Source organism: Balaenoptera musculus, chromosome 16 (assembly GCF_009873245.2).
Source record: "Balaenoptera musculus isolate JJ_BM4_2016_0621 chromosome 16, mBalMus1.pri.v3, whole genome shotgun sequence".
Lineage (NCBI taxonomy): Eukaryota > Metazoa > Chordata > Mammalia > Artiodactyla > Balaenopteridae > Balaenoptera > Balaenoptera musculus.
The window spans coordinates 71,216,523-71,234,262 of record NC_045800.1 but is presented as its reverse complement, the minus strand read 5'-3'; the positions used below and the strand labels follow the sequence as shown (position 1 = coordinate 71,234,262).

The 17,740-nt window shown below is 40.6% G+C and overlaps 1 protein-coding gene across 1 annotated transcript in view; it reads right to left on the bottom strand.

Moving 5' to 3' along the window:
* The window catches only part of RTKN2 (rhotekin 2), a 193,079-nt gene that overhangs the window by 86,233 nt on the left and 89,106 nt on the right, over positions 1-17,740 (bottom strand). The window lies entirely within an intron of this gene.

Sequence of the window (17,740 nt, the reverse complement as noted above, 5' to 3'; positions counted from 1 at the left end):
AAATCCAAAGGAGAAGAAGAAAAATAATACAGAATTAAGTGGAAATTGATGACCTTGAAAACAAAGAAGCAATTAAAAAATCAATAAAATAAAGGCTGATTTTTAAATTTTTTATAAATTTATTTTTGGCTGCATTGGGTCTTTGTTGCTGTGCGCAGGCTTTCTCTGGTTGCTGCGAGCGGGGGCTCCTCTTGGTTGCGGTGTGTGGGCTTCTCACTGCAGTGGCTTCTCTTGTTGCAGAGCATGGTCTCTAGGCGTGCAGGCTTCAGTAGTTGTGGCGCACAGGCTCTAGAGCGCAGGCTCAGTAGTTGTGGCACATGGGCTTAGTTGCTCCATGGCATGTGGGACCTTCCTGGACCAGGGCTTGAACCTGTGTCCCCTGCAGTGGCAGGCGGATTCCTAACCACTGTGCCACCAGGGAAGCCTGGGGCTGATTTTTTTAGATCAATAAAATTAATAAATCTCTAGCCAAACTGATCAGAAAAAATAAGAAATTATCAGTGTTATGGCAATAAATGTGACCACTTAGATGAAATGCATAAATTCTTTGAAAAACACATACCTATGTTAGTATATACACATACATTTTCTTATTCTGTCAGCAGAGAGAGCTAGAAGCAAGGATTCGTCAGTAACAATGAGCACAGTGAGCAATCAGATCTTGGTTTCTAAAAACCATTCCCCAGTAAAAGGAACCAGGGCTCCTTGGAGAAATCGGTGATTCTAGGATTGGCGCCGGAAATACACAGATGAGCCTGGAGAATTCTGTAGTACCAGAAAACGAGGAAGTACTCAAACAAAAATGCAATGTATGAGGTGTGTCAAAGGAATACAGGGCCAACTGAAAGAGCTCACCTAGACGAGGTAGTGTTTATCACATCTCACCACACTTTTCTTCCTTCTTTCCATACTGTGCTCTTTGGAAGGAGGTCACTATGTGTAGCCCCAGGTCATGGAGTGGGAAGTTATGCTCCGCTTCCTTGAGAAAGGGGTATCTACGTAAGTTATAAACGTATAAATATAACATATATAAAGGTATATTGGAATTCTTCTCCCTTGTTATTTACTCATTCTTTTATTTACATCAGTATGAATTCATGAATAGTTATTTTATACTGTGTGTTATAATCCAAGGCTACTTTATTTTGTTGCTCAAATGGTTCCAGCTTTGACTACTGGGAGCACTTTCTTACTTTCTGGTGCATTAAAATGTTCCAGACTCCTCTTGTTCTGTCCCTGTGCCAGCAACAGACTCAGTCATTTCTGCAAGGAACTCTGGTTCCTTTTAGTGGAGAAGAGTATTTAGAAGCAAGATCTGAGCACATTCATTGCTACTGGTATGTCTTTATATCTAGGCCTTCTCAGTGGACAGAGCTAAGATATAGATATGTAATAAAAATGAGTTCATAGTGATACTTCCAATTCCAATCCAACATGAAAGGGTATATTCCACTCTTTCCCTTTCCATACTTATAACTCCCTTCCCCAATAATGGGAAACCTGGCTCCCATTACCTTCAATATATTTCGTCATTTGCTCAAGCCTAAAATGCACAAAAGATTGTTTCAATGGAATATAACAATGCAGAACTCGATAATGAGTTCCATCTCTGCAACACAGGCGGTGGAGGAAGGAAGTTAAGCATAGCTCTGGAGTTAGACCTTGAATCTATCATTTCCAAAGTGTTTAACTTTGGACAAGTTATGTCACTTATTCAAGCCTCAATTCCTCCATCTATAAAATGATATTATCTACCTTATTAGGTTGTTGTGAGGATTAAATGGGCCATTGTATGGTGGCTATAGTAGGTATTCAGTAAATGCGGGCTAAATGCTGTTTTTGGTACATTTAGGGAACCTTCTTTAATATACTGTGTAGAGTGAAAAAAGCAAGGAACAGAATGGGATAATCTTTAGGCCTCACTTGTGCCTAGACATTTTCTAGACTATTACCAAAGGAACTGTTAACACGGGGATAAAAATGAGACTCACTTTTCATGGCACAAACGTCCTGTGATGTTTAAAAATTTTGCCATGTATCTGTGTTCCTTTTATATTTAGAAAGACAAACTTCATCTTAAAAGGTTATTTGGTTAATTAAAAGTTTGATTTAATATCTCAAATAAAAAGTTTGAAGACAATGTCTGTGAACCTGGTTTTCCTGAGATGCAGTGCTGAGCACCCTCTGTGTCCTGGCCAGCCTGGGAAGCTGGCCCTGCGGGCAGCATCATGGCCACAGTTAGGACCCATATCCTACTGTTTTATGGCATTAGAAAGAAATACTGATCTGCTAGGAGTGTTCCCTTCATTATGTTCTCTCTCTCTTTGATTTACTTATTCGTTCACTCAACAGATGTTTACTGAGCACCTAGCTTGTTCCAAGTACTACTGGATACACTGGGGATACAGCAGTCAACAAAACCAGTAAATATCCTTGTCCTCATGGAGCTTACATTCTAGTATGGGAATGTTTCACATATCTATTGCTGCTTAATAAACTACCCCAAAACATAGCATCTTCAAGCAAACTTTTTATTTCCTCACAATTCTATGACTTAGGAATTTAGGGCCTGCCTTGACAGCTCTGTTCATATCGTGTTGGATGATGGGTCATTCACTCGACTCCATTCAGCTGATGGCTATGATGGGCTAGAAAGTTCAAGAAGCCTTTGCTCAGTCTGGAGTAAGACTTTACCCATGTCTGGAGCCTTGGGGTACTCATCCATATGTGGTTTCTCTCCACTAGCTTGGCCTTCCTCAAAGTTTGGTGGTCTCAGGGTAGTTGGTTTTCTTACGTGGCCACTGGCCTCCAATGGAAGCATTCCAAACATGGAAGACGGAAGCCCAGAATCAAGTGGAGGGGAAACAGACTCCATTTCTTGAAGGGTGGGAGGAGCAGCAATGTCACATCAGAAAAGAGTATGTGGGATGGAAGTTAATGTGGTTATATTTGGAAGCCATCTATCTCAGAGAGACTGATAACTAGTAAGACAAATAAGTAAAAATGAATTCTAAGGAGAAAACTGAGGCAAGGAAGGGTGTAGAAAGTATGAGTTTGGGAATAGAGTAACAATTATAAGTAGGGTGGCTAGGGAAGGACTCATTAAGAAAGTTACATTTAAATTAAGACTTGAAGGAAGGGAGGATAAGTCGGGCAAGAACATTCCAGGCAGAAGAAACAGCAAGTGCAAAGGCTCTGAGGCAGGAACATGCTTGGAATGTTCAAGATAGCAAAAAGGTCAGTATGTCTAAAGCAAAGAGAGTGAGGCGTCTCAAGAAGAACAGGAGATAAAGTAAGAGAGGTAAGGGGTCAGGATATCATGTAGAGTCTTACAGGTCATTTGGCTTTTACTCTTAATTGAATGGGGAGCCTTTGGATTTTTCTTTTTTTTAATAAACTCATTTATTTATTTATATTTATTTTTGGCTGCGTTAGGTCTTCGTTGCCGCAGGAGGGCTTTCTCTAGTTGCGACAAGCAGGGGCTACTCTTCGTTGCGGTGCATGGGCTTCTCATTGCGGTGGCTTCTCTTGCTACAGAGCAGGGGTTCTAGGCACGTGGGCTTCAGTAGTTGTGGCACGTGGGATCAGTAGTTGTGGCTCACGGGCTCCAGAGCACAGGCTCAGTAGTTGCGGCGCACGGGCTTAGCTGCTCCATGCCATGTGGGATCTTCCCGGACCAGGGCTCGAACCCATGTCCCCTGCATCGGCAGGCCTCCGATTCTTAACCACTGCGCCATGTCCCCTGCATTGGCAGGCGGATTCTTAACCACTGCCATTCTTAACCACTGCGCCAGGGAAGTCCCTGGATGGTTTTTGAATATGGAAGAGATATAACTGAATTGTGTTTTCACAGGATGCCTGTCTGCTATACTGAGTATAGACAACAGGAAGCTAAAGAGAAGTGGGGAGAACAGTTAGAAGACTATTGCAACAACTCAGGCAACAGATGATGGTGGTTTGAGCTAGGGTGGAAGCAACAGGGATGGCGATAACTGGTTGGATTCTGGATATATTTTTAACATATACCCAATAAGATTTGTTGATGCACTGGACATAGAGTAGGGAGGAAAGAGAGACGCTGAAGATGATTTCGAGATTTTTGACTTGGGCAACTGGAAAGAGGAAGTTGGTATTCACCAGATGGAGAAAACTGGGAACATCAGGTTTGGGAGAGAACAGTAGAAGGTCATGTTAAGTTTGGAATGACTATTACATTTCCAAGTATAGCTATTTAATAGAAAGTGGAACATATAGTTGCATGTGTGTGTGTGTACATGTATACACGCACATACTTTAAAATGCTTAGAAAATTTTTTCGAAATATATATTAAAAACTGTTCATGGCTATGTCTGGGTAATGAGAATCTTCAAAAGTGGCACTGAGATGTGAGAGGAGGGAGTAATACATATCTTTTGTTTGTTTTTAAAATTTAATACCCTTCTATACCATGTATTTATACACACACACACACACACACACACACACACACACACACATAAAACTATGTTCTATATTATTTTTATGATTTAAAAATTACACAAAATTTGTGTGGTTGGTGAAATGAATCAAGTCACCACAAGTAAGTATCATCAGGAAAGCCCACGTCAGACCAGGTTATCAACAATGTCCTTTCAAGCTCTGATATTGATTTCTACGACTGGGAATTAACTGCTAATTCTTACCCTCACTTCCTCCTTAAGCTTCTGTGAAACCTGGAGTAACCTGTAAACCTGTGTAAACAGTCTCTCTAATTCACTTGCCTCATCTTGAAAACAGTACCAAGAGCTCTCAGCGCTTACCTACCTCACAGGAAATTTGAGGTTGGATTAGATAAGGTGTTCAAATACTTTGAGTTACCACAAAGACAGCTGCTCATGCAGGCAGGATACTATGAGTCCTGGAATATTAAAAGACATAGTAGAAAGAAGCTGTCTCTGCCTTTTGATCACATAGGCATTTTGATACTCTTGAACTATTACTCTTCATTTAGTCTGCCATAGAATGAGGATTTCTTCCTAAACAGTATTCATTTTAGCATTTTTGTTCATGACTTTTGTCAAACAAGATTTCCTCAGCCTTTGATTTTTATGAAGATTTACTTGAGTTTATTCTTCAAAGCATTTAATTCAAAGTTCACTCTATCAGTGGGTGGATTAGTTGAGTAACTGAAATACCAGTATTGAATGCCGTGATAGTTTGTTATAATATTTCTCTTCACAGGAGATACGCTTACCAGAGTCATGTACTAATGAACAATGAAGTGACTGTGTAAATAGCAGACGTCTTGAAAAGGAAGTTACCTGTAAACGCTGAATGGAAAATAATAAACAGCGGCAGCTCTATAAAACGTTCATTCAATGCCTCTTGAGAATTGTTCTAAAGCCATTATTATGTGTCAGGTACTGTATTAGGTGCTAAGAATACAAGAAGAAAACACATGTCTTTTCCCTCATGAAGCTTATATTCTGCCAGAGAAATGCCATACTGTATTTTAAATTTTGTGCAGCTGTTTTAATATAGCATTTGAGATGCTATGTGAAGAGGAATTTGAAGACTGCTGGCAGTTATCTGTTTCTGGAGATTATGTAGTTGATTACTAATATTTTGAAAAAAAATCACCTTTACTCCCACAAAGGTGAGGAGAAAACCAGACAGTCACTGCCAGTCAGAATCACAAAGGGGAGTCAGAGGAAAGCTGCAAGTTTCAAGAAAAATGAGCCATCAAAATATGTAAGATGACCTTTCTTAGAAGTGGAACTTACAAGAAATCAGTCTGAATGTTCTAAACACAAACAATCTAAAAAGTTAAAAAGAAAAAAATCATGTCAACTAGAAGCTGGCACACATGGATATCATGGGCTAGGGGAGTGCTTCTGCCTTGGGAAGGAGGTTGGAGTAGATTGCCTTTGAGGTTCCTTTCCAGCCTAAGGAACTTAAAATAAGTACAGCAATTGTGAAGTTATATATTCTCTAGAGAAAGATTCCTCAACAACCAAAGACACCCAAGATGCTAGCACTCTGTTTATATTTTATAATTATTTAACGATGATCTCAAACCAGAGATGAGTAAAGAAAACAAATAGGCCTTGTTAATTACTGAAGAGAGAATAAAAGTATAGGTTTTACCAGATATTCTCTTGCCTCATAAGGAATCTTACCATTCACTGGCCAAACGCCTGTCAGATTTAATAGGTAAACCACTGGTCAATGGTCAGTCCAGGCTCCCCCACCATCACCACCCCCAACTCCCCGGAAATCTTGCTAAAATCTTTCCCATCGCTTTTGCCTCCATGTTCTAATTAATTTTGCCACCCACATATCTGATTTAAGTGTCAACTTCAGATGACTCTTGTTTTGTCTTATGATAATTTAACTTGCCATTTCTTGCTTCTAGAAGTTATCATAAATATGACCTCCAAAGTAAAAATAAAAACTCACATTTTTGAGTGGCAGCCTCTCCAAGTTGACTGGCACTTAGGCACTGAGTCCTAAGCTAATAAGCATTTGATTGCATCAGTTCCTCCACCTCTGATTCAAACACTGCTTTTGGAGCAAAAATAAACAAATGGGACCTAATCAAGCTTACAAGCTTTTGTACAGCAAAGGAAACATACCATAAACAAAACGAAAAGACAACCTACAGACTGGGAGAAAGTATTTGCAAATGATGCGACCAACTAGGGCTTAATTTCCAAAATATACAAACAGCTCATACAACTCAACAATAACAAAAGACAAACAACCCAATCAAAAAATGGGCAGAAGACATAAACAGACATTTCTCCAAAGAAGACATACAGATGGCCAACAGGCACATGAAAAGATGCTTCAAATTGCTATTAGAGAAATGCAAATCAAAACAACAATGAGGTATCACCTCACATTCGTCAGAATGGCCATTATTAAAAAGTCTACAAATAACAAATGCTGGAGAGGGTGTGGAGAAAAGGGAACCCTCCTACACTGTTGGTGGGAATGTAAATTGGTGCAGCCACTATGGAAAACAGTATGGCGGATCCTCAAAAAACTAAAAATAGAGTTGCCATGTGATCCAGCAATCCCACTCCTGGGCATATATCCAAACAAAACTATAACTCAATAAGATACATGCACCCCTATGCTCATAGCAGCACTATTCACAACAGCCAAGACATGGAAACAAGCTAAATGTCCAGCAATGGATGAATGGATAAAGAAGAGGTGGTACATATATACAACGGAATACTACTCAGCCATAAAAAAGAATGAAATACTGCCATTTGCAGCAACATGGATGGACCCAGAGATGATCATACTAAGTGAAGTAAGTCAGAAAGAGAAAGACAAATGCCATATGATATCACTTATATGTGGAATCTAAAACATGACACAAATGAACCTATCTACGAAATAGGAACAGACTCACAGACACAGAGAACAGACTTGTGGTTGCCACGGGGGAGAGAGGGTGGAGGAGGGATGAATTGGGAGTTTGGGATTAGCAGATACAAACTATTATATATAGAATAGATAAACAACAAGGTCTTACAGTAGAGCACAGGGAACTATATTCAATATTCCGGGATAAACCATAATGGAAAAGAATAAAACAACGAATTTGTATATGTTTATAAATGAATCACTTTGCTGTACAGCAGAAATTAATACAACATTGTAAATCAACTATACTTCAGTTTTAAAAAATGCTTTTGGTGAAGACTTGCCTCACTTTCAAACTGTAGTGAGACTTCAAAGGACGAGCCCTTGGGTTGGTTTTCAAGGAGGAGTCCAGGTGAACCTAACATGAGAAGCCATGGTACCTGACCAGTGGCTCCTCACCTTGCAGCCACCCCAAGCTGTGTTGTTTCCTAAACAGTGTATCAGGTATTTCTCGTGCTCAGAACCACCTCAGTGGCTGGCATACTAATAATAGCCTTAGTAGCTAACATTTATTGGACACTTACTATTTTCCTGGAACTTTACAGATAAGCTTTATATACAATTTCTCATTGAATCCTTGCAACGACACTCTGAGGAAGGTTCTAGTACTACCATTTTACAGGGTCTGAGGCTTAGCAGAGTTAGGTGCTGACCTAAAGCCGGTCAGTGAAGGCAGCACCTTTGGGACTGGAACCCAGGCTGGTGCACTTTTAGCACCGCAACGGAAGGAGACTGTAAAATGTGACTAACCACAGGAGGGAGCTGGGCCATCAGACCTTTGCTCTTCTCCCCTCCATGCCTCACTGCCCTGCCTAGGGGATCTCACTCTCACCTGTTCTTAACATATACACTTTTATTTTGTGCTTGTTTTATTTTACATTGGGGAAATATTCTATAATTCAGTTAAAGTTTCTACTTAATGCATCTAGATATTGAGAAGTTCCCCAAAAGGTTCCTCTCTACAAACCCATGTAAAGTTTTGCTTAAAGGACAAGTTAAATGAGTGATTTATGAGAAACAGAATTGATGAGGGAAACTGTTCTTGACTTGAAGGGGACAAATATGGAGACTTTGCAACCATGGAGGCAGACAGGGCACAGTCAACATCTTTGCATTCTTCTGTCTGCTAACTGGAATGGGCATTGGTACAACAGGGAATGTGGCTACCAGCCCCGACAGAGAAGGACATGTGTGGTTTAAGGAGATATGTTCTCTCCTTGATTCATGGCCCCGGGAATCAGTTGACGGCTACTGAGCGGGGAAGGCAGCCTTTGGAAGACTTCAAGCACTGAAAATTTTCGTGCCCTCTTCCCTCCACCCTATATAATTAAAAAACAATACTATACCAACCCATAAAATATAAATGTTATACTTGTGATGGAATTAATATAGTTTCTTTTTTTCTTATTAAAAAATCTGGTCTCTTTCTTCCTAGTGTGTGTGTGTGTGTGTGTGTGTGTGTCTGTGTGTGTGTGTGTGTGTGTGTGTGTTTTGTTGGATTGAGCGTTGCTTATTTTTGCCTACTGAGTAATCCAGTACTGAGCATTCAAAATGTAAGGTTCTAAAAGGCCAATTAATTGCAAAAAGAAAGAAGAGTTAATCTATAGCTCATCAGCTTCTAAACTGAATGTCTAGCAATACTTCACCAAGACTCAAGCAATGCACTAGATCAGCAGTTTTCAAACTGTTCTGGGAAACCCCAAGGTCCTACAGAGAAGATTCTGGGACTGCTAGGAGGTGAAATGGGTGATGAAGTAGGATAGGAAGCCAAGGGCTCCTCACTCCCTTCCCACTCCAGACTAGTTCCACTTTGACCTGTTTTATGTATTAAAAGGTCTACATAAAATTTTATTTGGAAACAGGGCTCTGCTGCTGAAACAAAAGTAAACCATTGTACTATTGTCATTTCAATGCTGGTTACTGATCAGAAAAATACTTGTTTTTTTCTGACACTGGAACTAAACCCCATGAATCAATCCAACTAATCTATATACTCTGAGAGGACAGAGACTAGCCTTCATCCTCATCTTCATATGCCCAGGCAGCTAGCAGAGTCCTACCTATGATGGCGATTAGCAAAGTGTTGGCTGAATACATGTTGTTTTTCTCCCCCAAATAATATATAAACAGAACAAGTTATCAGAACAACTTCCCAGGAAGTTCACGGCAGAAAATTAAACAGACTATTTACACTGCAGTTGATAAGACTTGTGGTACATTTAGTCCTATACTTTCTGAGTTCTCCAGTCTAAGTTTTTTTATTTTAGTAATTGATTTCGCTTGAAATCAATCTCGAGGGTAATCATATCTCCAAATTTTCACTGAATTTAATTTCTTGGGATGTTTGCTACATGACATAGTAAAGGTGTTGAAGTACACCGGGCATGCTATTCTAACTTCCCTGAGAAACTCTGAGTGATTGATTTTGGGATGATAAGAGCTCCGCTCTCATAATTGACTATTTAAAAAACACTTTTGGTATTACAAATGATAAAAACAAGCAAACAAAACCCCACCCAAACCAAACAAAATACACAGTTGAATTTCCCCCAGCAGGGAGCAGGAATCATGGAATCCACTCAAACCCCTTGGTGTGGACGCATGTCAATGAGGTTTGCTCTGGGCCCCTGAATGTTTCCTCCCTTCAATCTGTTCACCCTCTGTGTCACTCTTCACAGCCCTTCAGGCCTTCTCCTTCCTTCTTGCCTACTGAAAAGAGAACTTGATAAACCCAGTCACGCTAAGATGCTGCAGGTGGAAGCAATTTAATGTGTCACCCTCCCCTTGCAAAAAGGCTGGCAGGTAAGAAAAATCAACTCAGTGGTGTCACATTAGTGACCTGGACACCTGTGAGAGGTTTCTCTCTTCTTCAAAAATTTTTTTATAAAGCCAGGGGAGGCTTGATCTTCTCAGCACCTTTATATTGACAAAGCATGACAGATAAAATGGCCCCTGCCCTCCATGAACTTAACATGTAGTGGTGACATTTATAGGTTGTTTTTCTTCTTCTAGAGACAATTTAATGATGTGCATGAACCCCAATACTAATTGTAGTTACTTCTGCCCTTGCTACTCTAACAGAGAATAAGCCAGATGTGATCTGGATATACTAAGCCCATATGGCAGATTTCTTCAGCTACCAAATAAAAGGTAAATGCTTCAGCCTGACATTCAAGGCCTTCCATGACCTGAGTTCACCTGCCTAGTCAACCTTATTTCTCACTAATTCCCAACCATACACAATTAAACCATTTCAAGCCCTTGGCATACCCTATATTTTTATGCTTTTTTAAAATATATACTGCCATGGAAACCAATACCCCAAAACCTACTGGTTAAGATAATAAACATTTGAGAGACCTTCAAGATGGCAGAGGAGTAAGACGTGGAGATCACCTTCCTCCCCACAAATACATCAGAAATACATCTACATGTTGAACAACTCCTACAGAACACCTACTGAATGCTGGCAGAAGACCTCAGACTTCCCAAAAGGCAAGAAACTCCCCACATACCTGGGTAGGGCAAAAGAAAAAAGAAAAAACAGAGACAAAAGAATAGGGACGGGATCTGCACCTCTGGGAAGGAGCTGTGAAGGAGGAAAGGTTTCCACACACTAGGAAGCCCCTTCACTGGCGGAGATGGGGTGTGGGGGTGGGAGGGGGGGAAGCTTCGGAGCCACGGAGGAGAGCGCAGCAACAGGGGTGCGGAGGGCAAAGCAGAGAGATTCCTGCACAGAGGATCGGTGCCGACCAGCGCTCACCAGCCCGCGGCTCGTCTACTCACCCGCCGGGCGGGCGGGGGCTGGGGGCTGGGAGCTGAGGCTCGGGCTTCGGAGGTCGGATCGCAGGGAGAGGACTGGGGTTGGCGGCGGCGTGAACACAGCCTGAAGGGGTTAGTGCACCACGGCTAGCCGGGAGGGAGTCCCGGAAAAAGTCTGGAGCTGCCCATTGTTTCGCTGTGTGCGAGGAGAGGGGATTCAGAGCACCACCTAAACGAGCTCCAGAGACGGACACGAGCCGCGGCTATCAGCGCGGACCCCAGAGACGGGCATGAGACACTAAGGCTGCTGCTGCAGCCACCAAGAAGCCTGTGTGCGAGCACAGGTCACTCTCCACACCTCCCCTCCCGGGAGCCTGTGCAGCCCGCCACTGCCAGGGTCCCCTGATCCAGGGACAACTTCCCCGGGAGAACACACGGCGGTCTCAGACTGCAGCAACATCACGCCGGCCTCTGCCGCCGCAGGCTCGCCCCGCATCCGTACCCCTCCCTCCCCACGGCCTGAGTGAGCCAGAGCCCCCTAATCAGCTGCTCCTTTAACCCCATCCTCTCTGAGCGGGAACAGATGCCCTAAGGCGACCTACACGCAGAGGTGGGGCCAATCCAAAGTTGAACCCCAAGAGCTGTGCGAACAAAGAAGAGAAAGGGAAATCTCTCCCAGCAGCCTCAGGAGCAGCAGATTAAATCTCCACGATCAACTTGATTGATGTACCCTGCATCTCTGTAATACCTGAATAGACAAGGAATCATCCAGAAGTTGAGGCGATGGACTTTCTTGTGATTTTGTCTGTATAGCTTTGCTTTCACCATTTGTCCTAGGGTTCTGTCTGTCTGGTTTTTTTGGTATAGTTTTTTAGTGCTTGTTATCATTGGTGGATTTGTTTTTTTGGTTTGGTTGATCTCTTCTTTCTTTCCTTCTTTTTTTTTTAAATTACTTTTCAATTTTTTTTAATTTTTAATAATTTTTTTATTTTATTAATTTTCCCTTCCTTCCTTCCTTCCTCCCTCCTTCCTTCTTTCTCCCTTTTCTTCAGAGCCGTGTGGCTGACAGGGTCTTGGTGCTCCAGCTGGGTGTCAGGCCTGTGCCTCTGAGGTGGGAGAGCCGAGTTTAGGACCCTGGTCCACCAGAGACCTCCCGGCTCCATGTAATATCAAACAGCGAAAGCTCTCCCAGAGATCTCCATCTCAATGCTAAACCCAGCTCCACTCAACAACCAGCAAGCTATAGTGCTGGACACCCTACGCCAAACAATGAGCAAGACAGGAACACAACCCCACCCATTAGCAGAGAGGCTGCCTAAAATCATAATAAGGCCACAGACACCCCAAAACATACCAAGGGACATGGTCCTGCCCACCAGAAAGACAAGATCCAGCCTCATCCACCAGAACACAGGCACCAGTCCCCTCGACCAGGAAGCCTTACACAACCCACTGAACCAACCTTACCCACTGGGGGCAGACACCAAAAACAAACGGGAACTATGAACCTAGAGCCTGTGAAAAGGAGACCCCAAACACAGTAAGTTAAGCAAAATGAGAAGACAGAGAAACACACAGCAGATGAAGGAGCAAGGCAAAAACCCACCAGACCAAACAAATGAAGAGTAAATAGGCAATCTACCTGAAAAAGAATTCAGAGTAATGATAGTAAAGATGATCCAAAATCTTGGAAATAGAATGGAGAAAATACAAGAAACGTTTAACAAGGACCTAGAAGAACTAAAGAGCAAACAAACAATGATGAACAACACAATAAATGAAATTAAAAATTCTCTAGAAGGAAGCAACAGCAGAATAACTGAGGCAGAAGAACAGATAAGTGACCTGGAAGATAAAATAGTGGAAATAACTACCACAGAGCAGAATAAAGAAAAAAGAATGAGAAGAATTGAGGACAGTCTCAGAGACCTCTGGGACAACATTAAATGCACCAACATTAGAATTATAGGGGTCCCAGAAGAAGAGAAAAAGAAAGGGTCTGAGAAAATATTTGAAGAGATTATAGTAGAAAACTTCCCTAACTTGGGAAAGGAAACAGTCAATCAAGTCCAGGAAGCACAGAGAGTCCCATACAGGATAAATCCAAGGAGAAACATGCCAAGACACATAACAATCAAACTATCAAAAATTAAATACAAAGAAAAAAACATTAAAAGCAGCAAGGGAAAAGCAACAAATAACATACAAGGGAATCCCCATAAGGTTAACAGCTGATCTTTCAGCAGAAACTCTGCAAGCCAGAAGAGAGTGGCAGGACATACTTAAAGTGATGAAAGGGAAAAACCTACAACCAAGATTAGTCTACCCAGAAAGGATCTCATTCAGATTCGACAGAGAAATCAAAACCTTTACAGACAAGCAAAAGGTAAGAGAATTCAGCACCCCCAAACCACCTTTACAACAAATGCTAAAGGAACTTCTCCAGGCAGGAAACACAAGAGGAGGAAAAGACCTACAATAACAAACCCAAAACAATTAAAAAAATGGTAATAGGAACATACATATCAATAACTGCCTTAAATGTAAATGGATTAAATGCTCCAACCAAGAGACATAGACTGGCTGAATGAATACAAAAACAAGACCCGTACATATGCTGTCTACAAGAGACCCACTTCAGACCTAGGGACACATACAGATTGAAAGTGAGGGGATGGAAAAAGATATTCCATGCAAATGGAAATCAAAAGAAAGCTGGAGTAGCAATTCTCATAGCAGACAAAATAGACTTTAAAATAAAGACTACGACAAGAGACAAAGAAGGACACTACATAATGATCAAGGGATCAATCCAAGAAGAAGATATAACGATTGTAAATATTTATGCACCCAACATAGGAGCACCTCAATACATAAGGCAAGTGCTATAAAAGCCATAAAAGGGGAAATCAATAGTAACACAATCATAGTAGGGGACTTTAACACCCCACTTTCACCAATGGACAGATCATCCAAAAATGAAAATAAATAAGGAAACACAAGCTTTAAATGATACATTAAACAAGATGGACTTAATTGATATTTATAGGACATTCCATCCAAAAATAACAGAATACACTTTCTTCTCAAGTGCTCATGGAACATTCTCCAGAATAGATCATATCTTGGGTCACAAATCAAGCCTTGGTAAACTTAAGAAAATTGAAATCACATCAAGTATCTTTTCTGACCACAATGCTATACGACTAGATATCAATTACAGGAAAAAATCTATAAAAAATACAAACACATGGAGGCTAAACAATACGCTACTAAATAACCAAGAGATCACTGAAGAAATCAAAGAGGAGATCAAAAAATACCTAGAAACAAATGACAATGAAAACACGATGACCTAAAACCTATGGGACTCAGCAAAAGCAGTTCTCAGAGGGAAGTTTATAGCAATAGAATTCTACCTCAAGAAACAAGAAATATCTCAAATAAACAACCTAACCTTACACCTAAAGCAATTAGAGAAAGAAGAACAAAAAAACCCCAAAGTTCACAGAAGGAAAGAAATCATAAAGATCAGATCAGAAATAAATGAAAAAGAAATGAAGAAAACAATAGCAAAGATCAATAAAACTAAAAGCTGGTTCTTTGAGAAGATAAACAAAATTGATAAACCATTAGCCAGATCATGAGAGATTACTACAAGCAACCATATGCCAATAAAATGGACAACCTGGAAGAAATGGACAATTTCTTAGAAAAGCACAACCTTCCGCAACTGAACCAGGAAGAAATAGAAAATATAAACAGACCAATCACAAGCACTGAAATTAAAACTGTGATTCAAAATCTTACAACAAACAAAAGCCCAGGACCAGATGGCTTCAAAGGCGAATTCTATCAAAGATTTAGAGAAGAGCTAACACCCATCCTTCTCAAACTCTTTCAAAATATAGCAGAGGGAGGAACACTCCCAAACTCATTCTACGAGGCCACCATCACCCTGATACCAAAACCAGACAAAGATGTCACAAAGAAAGAAAACTACAGGCCAATATCACTGATGAACATAGATGCAAAAATCCTCAACACAATACTAGCAAACAGAATCCAACAGCACACTGAAAGGATCATACACCAGGATCAAGTGGGGTTTATCCCAGGAATGCAAGGATTCTTCAATATATGCAAATCAATCAATGTGATACAACATATTAACAAATTGAAGGAGAAAAAACATATGATCATCTCAATACATGCAGAGAAAGCTTTTGACAAAATTCAACACCCATTTATGATAAAAGCCCTGCAGAAAGTAGGCATAGAGGGAACTTACCTCAACATAATAAAGGCCATATATGACAAACCCACATGCAACATCGTTCTCAATGGTGAAAAACTGAAACCATTTCCTCTGAGATCAGGAACAAGACAAGGTTGTCCACTCTCACCACTATTATCCAACATAGTTTTGGAAGTTTTAGTGACAGCAATCAGAGAAGAAAAAGAAATAAAAGGAATCCAAATCAGAAAAGAAGAAGTAAAGCTGTCTCTGTTTGCAGATGACATGATACTAACTGTAGAGAATCCTAAAGTTGCTACCAGAAAACTACTAGAGCTAATCAACGAATTTGGTAAAGTAGCAGGATACAAAATTAATGCACAGAAATCTCTTGCATTCCTATACACTAATGATGAAAAATCTAAAAGAGAAATTAAGGAAACACTCTCATTTACCACTGCAACAAAAAGAATCAAATACCTAGGAATAAACCTACCTAAGGGGACGAAAGACCTGTATGCAGAAAACTGTAAGACATTGATGAAAGAAATTAAAGATGATACAAACAGATGGAGAGATATACCATGTTCTTGGATTGGAAGAATCAATATTGTGAAAATGGCTATACTACCCAAAGCAATCTACAGATTCAATGCAATCCCTATCAAACTACCAATGGCATTTTCCACAGAACTAGAACAAAAATTTTCACAATTTGTATGGAAACACAAAAGACCCCGAATAGCCAAAGCAATCTTGAGAAAGAAAAACGGAGATGGAGGAATCAGGCTCCCAGACTTCAGACTATACTACAAAGCTACAGTAATCAAGACAGTATGGTACTGGCACAAAAAACAGAAATAGAGATCAATGGAACAGGATAGAAAGCCCAGAGATAAACCCACGCACCTATGGTCACCTTATTTTTGATAAAGAAGGCGAGAATACACAATGAAGAAAAGACAGCCCCTTCCATAAGTGGTGCTGGGAAAACTGGACAGCTACATGTAAAAGAATGAAATTAGAACACTCCCTAACACCATACACAAAAATAAACTCAAAATGGATTAAAGACCTAAATGTAAAGACAGACACTATAAAACTGTTAGAGGAAAACATAGGCAGAACACTCTATGACATAAATCACAGAAAGATCCTTTTTGACCCACCTCCTAGAGAAATGGAAATAAAAACAAAAATAAAAAAATGGGACCTAATGAAACTTAAAAGCTCTTGCACAGCAAAGGAAAGCATAAACAAGACGAAAAGACCACCCTCAGAATGGGAGAAAATATTTGCAAACGAAGCAACGGACAAAGGATTAATCTCCAAAATTTACAAGCAGCGCATGCAGCTCAATATCAAAAAAACAAACAACCCAATCCAAAAATGGGCAAAAGACCTAAATAGACATTTCTCCGAAAAAGATATACAGATGGCCAACACATGAAAGGATGCTCAACATCACTAATCATTAGAGAAAGGCAAATCAAAACTACAATGAGGTATCACCTCACACCAGTCAGAATGGCCATCATCAAAAATCTACAAACAATAAATGCTGGGGAGGGTGTGGAGAAAAGGGAACCCTCTTGCACTGCTGGTGGGAATGTAAATTGATACAGCCACTATGGAGAACAGTATGGAGGTTCCTTAAAAAACTAAAAATAGAACTACCATACAACCCAGCAATCCCACTACTGGGCTTATACCCTGAGAAAACCATAATTCAAAAAGAGTCATGTACCACAATGTTCATTGCAGCTCTATTTGCAAGAGCCAAGACATGGAAGCAACCTAAGTGTCCATCAACAGATGAATGGATAAAGAAGATGTGGCACATATATACAATGGACTATCACTCAGCCATAAAAAGAAACGAAATTGAGTTATTTGTAATGAGGTGGGTGGACCTAGACACTGTTATACAGAGTGAAGTAAGTCAGAAAGAGAAAAACAAATACCATATGCTAACACATATATATATGGCATCTAAAAAAAAAAAAAAAGGTTCTGGAGAACCTAAGGGCAGGACAGGAATAAAGACGCAGATGTAGAGAGTGGACTTGAGGACATGGGGAGGGGGAAGGGTAAGATGTGACAAAGTGAGAGAGTGGCTTGGACATCTACACACTACCAAATGTAAAACAGATAGTTAGTGGGAAGCAGCCGCGTAGCACAGGGAGATCAGCTCTGTGCTTTGTGACCACCTAGAGGGGTGGGATAGGGAGGGTGGGAGGGAGACGCAAGAGGGAGGAGATATGGGAACATATGTATATGTATAGCTGATTCACTTTGTTATAAAGCAGAAACTAACACAC